The sequence below is a fragment of the Gracilinanus agilis genome, chromosome 4, assembly GCF_016433145.1.
Source record: "Gracilinanus agilis isolate LMUSP501 chromosome 4, AgileGrace, whole genome shotgun sequence".
NCBI lineage: Eukaryota > Metazoa > Chordata > Mammalia > Didelphimorphia > Didelphidae > Gracilinanus > Gracilinanus agilis.
In genome coordinates this window covers 235,023,266-235,033,423 of record NC_058133.1, presented here as the reverse complement: position 1 = coordinate 235,033,423, position 10,158 = coordinate 235,023,266, and positions in this window count along the sequence as shown.

Sequence of the window (10,158 nt, the reverse complement as noted above, 5' to 3'; positions counted from 1 at the left end):
CTACAACTCACTTAAGAGAAGAGGGCAAAAAGATACCAGTTCACATTGTACCTTGAAGTACAATGTGAATGGGACTTGGGAGAGGTAATTTATTCCTGTACACAAAAGAAAGGAGAAACTTTTTTTAAAAACTCAGGAGCATGCATTTACTTAACAGGATTTCATAATTTAGTCAATAACCACTGCTGCAATCTGCTAGGAGATTACTTTCCAAAGCTCATCAGACCATAAAATTGTTTTGCAAGACTACTAATGGGGGAGGGGGTTTGGAGTGGAGTCAAGATGGTGGCTTTGAAACAACAAAAATCAATTCTTCTGTAAAAACCCCTCTACACCAATCAAAAACAATGGGCTTCAAGGGGGATAGAAAACCAAATCCATCTAGAAGACAAAGCTGAGGGATCCTCCTGATAGATTAAATTTAAAAGGTATGCAGAGAAGGTTGAATTCTCAGGTTTAAGAAAAAGAAAGAAGGAAGGTCCCAGGGTCCTCCCCTCCTGCCCCACCTCCCTCCATCCACAGTACTGAGATTGCAGGGCTAAGACTCCAACCATGATGGAGTGCCTTACTACCACAACTACAGGATGCTCAGGGTTTTGATCACAGCTGTTAAAGAGACAGTTGGAATAGAGAAGCAGAGAAGAGAGCAGGCTGATCACAACCTTCAGCCACCATATCTCCATCTTGGTCTTCTGCCTCTGGAAATTTTGGCCTCAGGGCACATTCAGCACTGCACATCAGCTCAACTGGCTTAATCCAGCTCATCATTTGTGCAGAGAATAAGGCTCCAGAGGGCAAAGGGGCTCAGTCTCATAGAGCTGGCAGAAAACCAGAGGAGCAAGGGTGCAGAGTGCACAGAGAGCCAGGCTCAGCAGTGGGACAGAGTCAGGGTCTCATGCTCAATACAACCTGAAAGGTGAGCAGATAAAGTCTGAATTCTCCAGCATAAGGGAAAGATACACCTCTCCCCCACCTACTTCACTGAGGCCTACAATAGGAGTCCAGCTGACTGGGATCCCAGGGCAAAGGCTGCAATCATAACAGAGTATCCTGGTACCACCTTGGGAAACTCAGGGCTCTGACCAGGCAGCTGGCAGAGAGGTGTCTGGCTAAAAGGAGTAGAGAAAAGGACAGAAGGTAACTACCTTCAGTCTTCACATCTTCACTTTCACCTTCAGCCTGGGCTGGCAGCTGGGGAAGATCTGGCCTCAGGGCACATTAATACAACTGATCAACTACATTAGCCTAATCCAGTTAATCAGCTGAGCAGAGAAGAGGCCTCTTTGAAGCAGAAAAGCCCAAACTCACAAATCCAACAAATAAATAGAGGAGCAATAATATAGCCAATAAGGAGGTGGGGGGGGAAGGAAAAAAATGAGTAAACAACAGAAAAAGAAAAAAGAAATTACAATTGACAGCTTCTATTCAGGTAATAATCAAAGAACAAATGGAACAGAGGAGGACCAAGGAACACCAATGAATTGGACTCCAATGCAAAAACTCAGGAACTCCAATGAATTGGACCTAGGCTCTGGAAGAACTCAAAAAACAATTAAATGGGGGCAGCTGGGTAGCTCAGTGGAGTGAGAGTCAGGCCTAGAGACAGGAGGTCCTAGGTTCAAACCCGGCCTCAGCCACTTCCCAGCTGTGTGACCCTGGGCAAGTCACTTGACCCCCATTGCCCACCCTTACCAATCTTCCACCTATGAGACAATACACCGAAGTACAAGGGTTTAAAAAAAAAAACAATTAAGAAAGGTTGAAGAAAATTTGGAAAATAACTTAAAAAGGAAAATAGGTCATCTGGAAACAGAGGCACATGAACTAAAACAAGAAAATAGTGTCTAAAAGCCAGAACTGACCAGCTTGAAAAAGAGGCAAAGAAGGTAAAAAATTAAAAACAATGATCTACAAAGAAAAATAGATCAAAAGGAAAAGGAGGTTTCAAGCTTACCTTGCATCTGCACCCTTCCTCCCTAGATAAGACAGCTTTGAAGATTTAGAGTTATATCCTGTGGCGCCTGGACACATCCTTACTCCCACTGCCCAACTGTTAAGTAAACCCTAAGGCGCCAAACCCTAGCCCTTGAAACATATATATATTCCCCCTTTTAAATGCATCACTCGGAATTCTCTTGCTGAGTTCCCCCAGTGCACACTGGTAATAAAGCTTTTTCCTGCTTGATTGCATTGTCTCATGTGTTCCTCGGGTGGCTACCCATTTGAACCCTAACAATAGGAAAGAATAAATACAAAAGAGGCAAGTCTTCTGGGAGCAGACTATTCCTCTCTTAACAAGCTTGAGGTTGAATGTTCTCTGCTATTGTCATCTATCCAACAATTCATAATATTGGGACTTTTTTTTTTGATCCTTAATTATGGCTCTACGAGAAGCTATTACAGGTAAAAGGATAGAAGTGAGATGCTTCCCAGCCTTGTATCTGCCCATTTTCTCTGTCCTTCTGGTAATTCTTATTCATTTGCCAATAATCTGAGACTGTGGGGCATATTTTTCTAAAGTATTACCAGAAGAACTTCTATTCAAGCCAACTATCTCATACAACAGTATCTTTTTAGAAACTGACCTATAAGTAGCTACCATTATCATCCCAAATACCCTTATCTCTATTCTGTAAGACCTAGGCATGTCACCTCTGAGAAACTGCCATTAAACCATTGGGGTCAGATTGGAAAGTCTGCCTTTCTCTATACATATATGTTACTTTCTGCTAAGCCTAATGATGCCTTGTTCTAATCTAAACCCATGCAAGTCAACAGGTAAGGAAGTCAAATGTTACTTTTTAAAAGCAAAACTGTTAAATTCTAAAAGTTCACACATTCAATTCAATGATTTAATAAATCTTTATTAAACACCTATGTATAAGATATAGACATCAGAGGCACAAAGTGTCATCCATGTAGGGAATTTATAGTAGGGAAATTCCTTCTATAGATGCAAATCAACATCTGTAATTTATAGACTTAGGGCAGCTAGATGGGTGCAGTGGACATAACTTAGAATCAGGAAAACTCATCTTCATAACCTCAAATCTGACCTCAGACATTGACTAGCTGTTTTAACTTTTAACTCTCAATGCTTTAGGATATGACTGAAACAACTCAACAACAAAAACAGCCTATAATCTTAGAGAGTTTCTTGAAGAGATTGAAAAATTAAGAGACTTGACCAAGATTCAGATCCAGTATGTGTCAAAGATAAGACTTGAACCCAGTTCATCATGTCTTTAAAATTGCCCCTCTATCAACTATGTAATGACAATTCAATTTATAAGTGAGCAAAGTGAGACTAAGAGAGGCTTTCACACAATTGGTAGGTATTGGGGCAGGTAGGTGGCTCAATTTATAGAGAACAAGGCCTGGAGATGAGAGATTCTGGGTTCAAATTTGGCCTCAAACACTTCCTAGCTGTATGACCATGGGCAAATAACAATCACAGTTGCCTATTTCTTACTGCTTTTCTGCCTTGGAACCAATATCCATTATTGATTCTAAGACAAAAAGTAAGGGTTTTAAAAAAAAATTGGTAGAGACCATATCTAGAACTGAAACTCGGGTCTTTTGTTTCTAAACTTAGTGAACCATACCAAACTACCTTCTCAGTATATAACAGCATTATTAATGGCTTGAAGCACTTTGGATAACGGTCCTTCTACATCCTGATGTGGCCTCTTTTTTTTTTTTTAATTTTTTTTAACCCTTAATTGGCTCACAGGTGGTAGAGTGGTAAGGGTGGGCAATGGGGGTCAAGTGACTTGCCCAGGGTCACACATCTGGGAAGTGTCTGAGGCCAGATTTGAACCTGGGACCTCCCATCTCTAGGCCTGGCTCTCAATCCTCTGAGCAACCCAGCTGCTCCTGATGTGGTCTCTTGAATAGATTTACTTGCAATTCAGGGTGCCCTGTTATTGTTGCTCTTTAGTCATTTCAGGTATATCTGACTCTGTGATGTCATTTGAGGTTTTCTTGGCAAAAATACTAGTTTGCTATTTCCTTTTCTAGTTCATTTTACAGATGAGGAACTTAAGGTAAACAGAGTGAAGTGACTTGCCCAGGGTCACAATATCAAGCTGGCTCTGGGTGCCTTACTTAAGATTTTATTCACACTTTTGTCAGGATAAGGTATAACTAGTGGCGTAATAAAAGGTTTTCAGCCTTGGCCTGGGTTCACTTTTGCCCCATACATCAAAATTTGGGGGGTAGGGGAGAAAAGAGAGGGAGAGCTTAGAAGAACAAATATTATTCTGAACAGGGACAAGGAAGGAGTTAATACACTGAAGTAAATTGCATTTTTTTCAAATGGTATTCCTCTTGTACCCTTCATCATAACTGATGTAATATATTCTTATCTTTATGAGTGAGAAAAGTTCTCAGGGTTTCATTTGTTATGTTTATGCCAATAGAAATAAATCTCAGCCATCATCAGAAAGGTCTCTCCTGTCCCTGATTCTGTCTAGGGAATTTAACTAATCACATCCCTCCTACAGATCAAATGAGATTATATATGCAAAGTGCTTTGCAAACCTTAGAAGTGTTGTATAAATGTTATCTATTATTATTATGCTGCCAGAGCAGATACTGTTAGGGTTATACTTTAGCCTTATTGATTAGATGGCTTCTTCATTACTTCTGTGGTGCTACAGATCAATAAATAGGCCTACAGAAGCATAATAGATTTTTTAAAAAATCAATTAAGCAGAGAATTTTCACAGAATTGAGTTTGGAAAGCCATTGCCTCAGGCATGTATTTTTAAATCTTCAATGTGATTCCCACTAAAGAGTTGCTTCAAATACCAAAGTCATAGAGAACCTCTCCATTTTAAAGCTCATTTGCTGCATTATTAATGTGTAGCATTTGAGGAAAGTAGAGTGGATTGTGTGGTAAAACAGAGACTACAGAGCTTCAGGTTTTAAAACACAAGTTCAATACTTTAGTTTTGGTAGGAAGAGGCAACAATGTTGATTCCTTACCTCACACCCTGGTACACCTGAAAAATGCCACCATTTTCTCTTCTACTTCTAAAAATACATTCGATTTGAAAAAAAAAATATTGTTTTTGGTTTTGTTTTGTTTTTAAACTGGATCTCCCTATCTTATCCAGGTTAGAAATGCAGTGGCTACTCATGGATCTTGGCCTGCTCTATTTCCACTCTGTGCTGGTTTGCCTCACTTTGGCAACCTGATGGCTTCCCACACCTGGGTACCATATTGATGCCATACTCAGAGTGGATACCTGAATGTGTCCACTTCAGCTCAGAACTCTCAGGCTCAAGAGACCACCAGCCTCAGCCTCTCTAGTAGCAAGAATTATGATAGTGTACTACCATGCCCTAATAAAAGTACATTTCAGAAACTTCTTCCACTGGAAGGACCAGTGGAAGTGAAAACCAGAAGGTCAAGTCCTAACTAGTGATTTGGTGGCAAACTTCACTAGCCATTCCTCAGGCAAGGCCCAAGAAACATTTCCTCAAAGAATCTTCCAAAGAGAAATTCATTTGGAAGGAGATTGAAGTAGAGACACAGAATAAGCTTCATGGGAAAACAGAGACTATTATTTCAGAGGTGAAGGGAGCGGCAGAAGCTAGTGTGATTCAGTCCAAGAGTTTTCTTTGAGTATACCAGCTGGAGGGCTGGGGAAGACAGTATTAATTATTCTCCCTAAATGTTAAGCTCAGTTGTTTTTATACTGCTGAAGGAATGCAAATGCTATCAGAGTTCTAGGAAAAACCTCTACTTGCCTCCTCCCACCCAAAAATTTTAGTTCCATGGAAATACATGGAAATAAAACTGCCCATTAGGAAGACAACTCTAGAGCTTAAGCAATATCTAAGCAGCCATGTGCATTTATTTTGAACCTAGTAAATAGGAAGGTAAATGAACAGCTTTCCATAAATGTGGAATTTATGGATAATTTGTCTCTCATGGAAAAACCTTTAGCCCAACTAGATAATCATTCTTTATTTTGATTCCTCAGTGGACTTGTAATCTCAATGGGGGCATTGCCTCCACTAGTGCAAATTACAAGCCATGCATTATCATCCAATATAATTTATAACAAATCATAAGTATGTTATTTTTTATATTACATATTATTGTTATATTTTTTAAACAAATGGTCACAGGATAAAGAATTATAACTCTGAAAAACTTTTTACCTCTGATGAGTACAGTGACCAACCACATCTCCAGAGGACTTATGATGAGAAACATAGCCCATCTCCTCACAGAGAAGTGATGGACACAAGATACAGAAAAATAAATACATTTTTGTATTTTGCCATGGTATAGATTCAAATTTGGTTGACTTGTGGTACAAAAATTTTTCTATCTTGTTTCAGTTTTTATTGGGAGGAGGGGGAACAGGAGGATGAAATTACAGTTAATGATGCAAAAAAGTAGGAAAATTGTACCATTTTAATGCACATAAAAGAATAGAAGAAAGCTCAGAAGGAAGTGCAGAAAAGGACAGTTTTTAAAGTAATATAGAATTTATTCTAGAGGGTTTTTTAAGCTAACTATGAAAAAGTAGGTTCATGGTTTCTTCTATATATAGGGAAATGCTTTTTTGTAGGTTTTGGAGGGGAAGTGTTTCAGTTCTTTTCAAAAATGAAGAAAGGGAAAAAGAATTTATTATGAGCCTACTATGTACCATGTACTTTGTTAAGGTTTTACAAATGTTATTTCATTTGATCCTCACAACAACCCTAGGAGGTAGGTGCTATTATTATCCCTCTAGAGTGTTAGATATTAGGTGCCCATATTCATACAGTTAATAAGTATATGAAGTTAAATTTGAACTCACATATTCCTGTCTTCAGGTCTAGCTCTCCATCCACTGTTACCTAGCTGCCTCTGTACCCCTATACCTCCCAAAGACTAAAGAGAGATGAAGAAAGAAAAAGTCTGACAAAAGACCACTCATTTAGGCAAATTATTGATAACACTGGAGAAAGCAGTTTTAGTTGAATAATGAGGTCAGAAATCCATACTGTAGAGGGCTTAGGATAAAGTGAGAGAAAAGCAAATGGAGACATTGAGTGTCTCCTTTCTCAAAGGAAAGGAGAAGGGTCATGTCATGTTATAGAAATGTGAAAGAGATAATAGAAGACTTCTGAGTGAGATGTGAAAAGAGAGGGAGGGGAGAAAAGGTAGCTCTATGTGTAGGACCTGAATTTGGGTGAGCAAAGTCCTTGGCAGAGAGGATGGAGGATGTTGAGGAGGAATGAAAAGGTTTGGAAAATTAGGGAGATGTAAAAGAATTGCCTTGATGCCAATTGAGATAATGTAACATGAATTTGTAGAACACTCGGTATAATTTCTTGATTTTTTTCTGACCCCATTTAGCAGCATCTGAATTGGGACAAAGGCAGCAGTTAGTAGGTGTAATCCAAGGTTGGAATTTGGCAAAGTGATCACAAGGAGGTAAAAGCAAAGAATAGTGTAGAGTGAGGTTTGTTCATCAAAGGATAGAAGGATGATATTCTGGGAAAGAACTGAGGGTGTTGGAGGTTGCGGTGATGATGAGCAAGGTTGGAATTATAAGGCACAGAAAAAGATGGAATGATCAAAGATTATGATTAGATAAAGAAATTAAAGGTATATGAACATGGAAGTACAACATTGTAGGTGATGGTAAAAATCAATAGCATAACCATTACTGCAAATAGCTAAGGTAGGGTGGACAATAATTCATAGGAATTAAGTAGATTGAGGAACTTGGAAGTTAAGAAATAGTCTGTTGAGAGGGATTTGGGATAATGTAAAAGTAAATCATAAAAAGATATGACATTGGGAATAGATCGTGGGAATTCAGTAAATTGATCAACTGGAAAATTAGGGTTCTTGATGTCCCCTTAGATGAGAACAGAAGTTGGGATAAAGTTAAAGTCTGTGAGAAAGGCACTAAAACCATTAAGGAAGGAAATGGAAGATCTTGAGAGTTGATAAATTAAAAACTGCTAGAATGAACTGTAACATTTATTGGGTGATGATAGTAGAGGATACAGAAGTTACAGTGGGGACCAAGGAGTAGTTCAATACCCAGGACTTGACCAGTGAATCACTGGATATGAATTAAAGTACAAACAATAATAGAAAGGGTATCTAGGGATATAATTTTACCAGGAAGGAGCCAAAAGTTGGAAGAAATGAGAAAGGAAAAGGTTTAATAAGCTTTCTTTAATTATAGACCAGGGATTCCAGAGTACAGTTGAAGAGGTGGGCAAATCTGGAGCAGGACATTTAGAAGGTAGTTTTAAGAGGGATGAGAAAGAGGGAGAGTCAATTGAGGATGGGGGTTTTGAGCACCAGAAGTTGTGGAGTTTGGGAATTAGGAAGCATGCTATTGAGGAATGAGTCCAAATAGCCAATCAGTGATTGAAGTCTTTTGAGGGAGTAAGATGATTAAATTGTTGAAGGTCTTCCCTGGATGTTCAAATTGTGGCATATTCTGTGTGGCAAAGGAGGCCCACATGATAGCAGTCAATGATAAGCTAAGGTATGAGCTAGAAGTTGGCTGTTCCAGGTGGGTATGTTTGGGAAAGCCTTCAAGCATTCCAAAGAAGGCCCTAGAGTGAAGACAGAGGATGAGAGGTGAGTGGCCTAGATCTAGGGTTAAAACAAAACACCCTATGAAGGCTCTCTAGTGAGGCAAGAGGCAAGTGGCCTGGATCTAAAGCTGAAACAGAGGTCTCTGAGGTAAAGTCAGAGGCCACCAGGCAGATGACCTAGATTATGGCTGAAGCAGAACTCCTTGTGTAACATGAGCAAGGGGTCCAGGAAATAATGATGATGATGGTTATATCCTCATTGGAAAAGTCTGAGTTAGATGCTAGAAATCTTTGCAACTTAAAGCAGCATCTTTCTACTTTATCTACATGCAGCATCTATTCCCCAGCTTTCTCCCTACACGAGGCTTAGTCACTCTTCAGTAGCTTGACTTAGTCTAGAGATAGGATTATGTTACATTTTCTTGCTTATAGAATTCAGTCTCTCAATTCTTTCCTTTGAAAGTAGCTCCCACTGTAAAAGAATGTCTCCCATCTTTTTAAAAGGTCAAAGACTTCTGCCTTCATTTCTCTCATGATGGCTTTAATCACACTAAAGATTAGGCAACTACCAAATTTTATATTCATCTACCTATGGACAAACATACAAATGCAAAGGAGTACTGACATCTTCAGGCTAGCAGTCCAGGAGAGAAGAATCCCTGATTTTCCTTCTCTTTCTTCCTCCTAAAACTGAACAGAAAAGGTTGTAAGGCCAATAGCAAGAGCCCCATGGTTCAACTAGAAATAAGGGGGCTTATAGGCAACAAGGTCACTCATTGGATAGGGTTCCAGGCCAGGAGACAGGAGGTTCTTAGTGCAAATCAGCCATGGCCATGGAAAGTCCTGGGTTCAAATATGACCTCAGACACTGCCCAGCTCTGTGACCCTTTGAAAATACTAGTGAGAATTTAGAAGGAGAAAGTTCATTTTTGGACCCCTTCTAATGTTTTTCTGCCTTGGAACCAATATTTAGTATCAATTTTAAGACAGAAGGCAAGGGTTTAGTAAAAGAAAGGAAGAAAAATAAAAGAAATAAGGGGTAGCCTGCTTTGTTTGATAAAGAGGAACAACAACAAGCAGCCACAGTGGCTCAACCTCACCAAAACACCAGATATCTCCCATTACTGTTTAGCTGTCCATCAGTTCTGATTGCTGCCCAGAATCTAAGAGGGGTAAGGACAGGGGATTAAGTGTCTGGATCAGACACATATTACTCAATGGAGCCTACCACACACCTCAAGATTTGTTTTCCTGCTTTTCTTTCCCAGAAGTCTCTCTCACACTAGATCCAAATTACCAAACTAAAGAATTCTGAAGTCAAGTTGTCTTAGTATTTGGAGTCTGATGTCTCTATGACAACATTTGTAGCACAGCAGCATGGAGAGCAAAAGGTTACAAAACAGATCTCCAGTAGAAGGAGGTAGAGCATGGAGAAGACTAAATTTAAATTAATACTAAAATTACTTGATATCTCTTCTTCTAAGTTTCCTCCAACCCTCTAATTATGAGTGACCTTCATGGTTCCATTTTCTATATTCTTCTATTCCTTATCTATGGGCTTGCTTCTCTTAGTTCTCTAATCTACTCCTA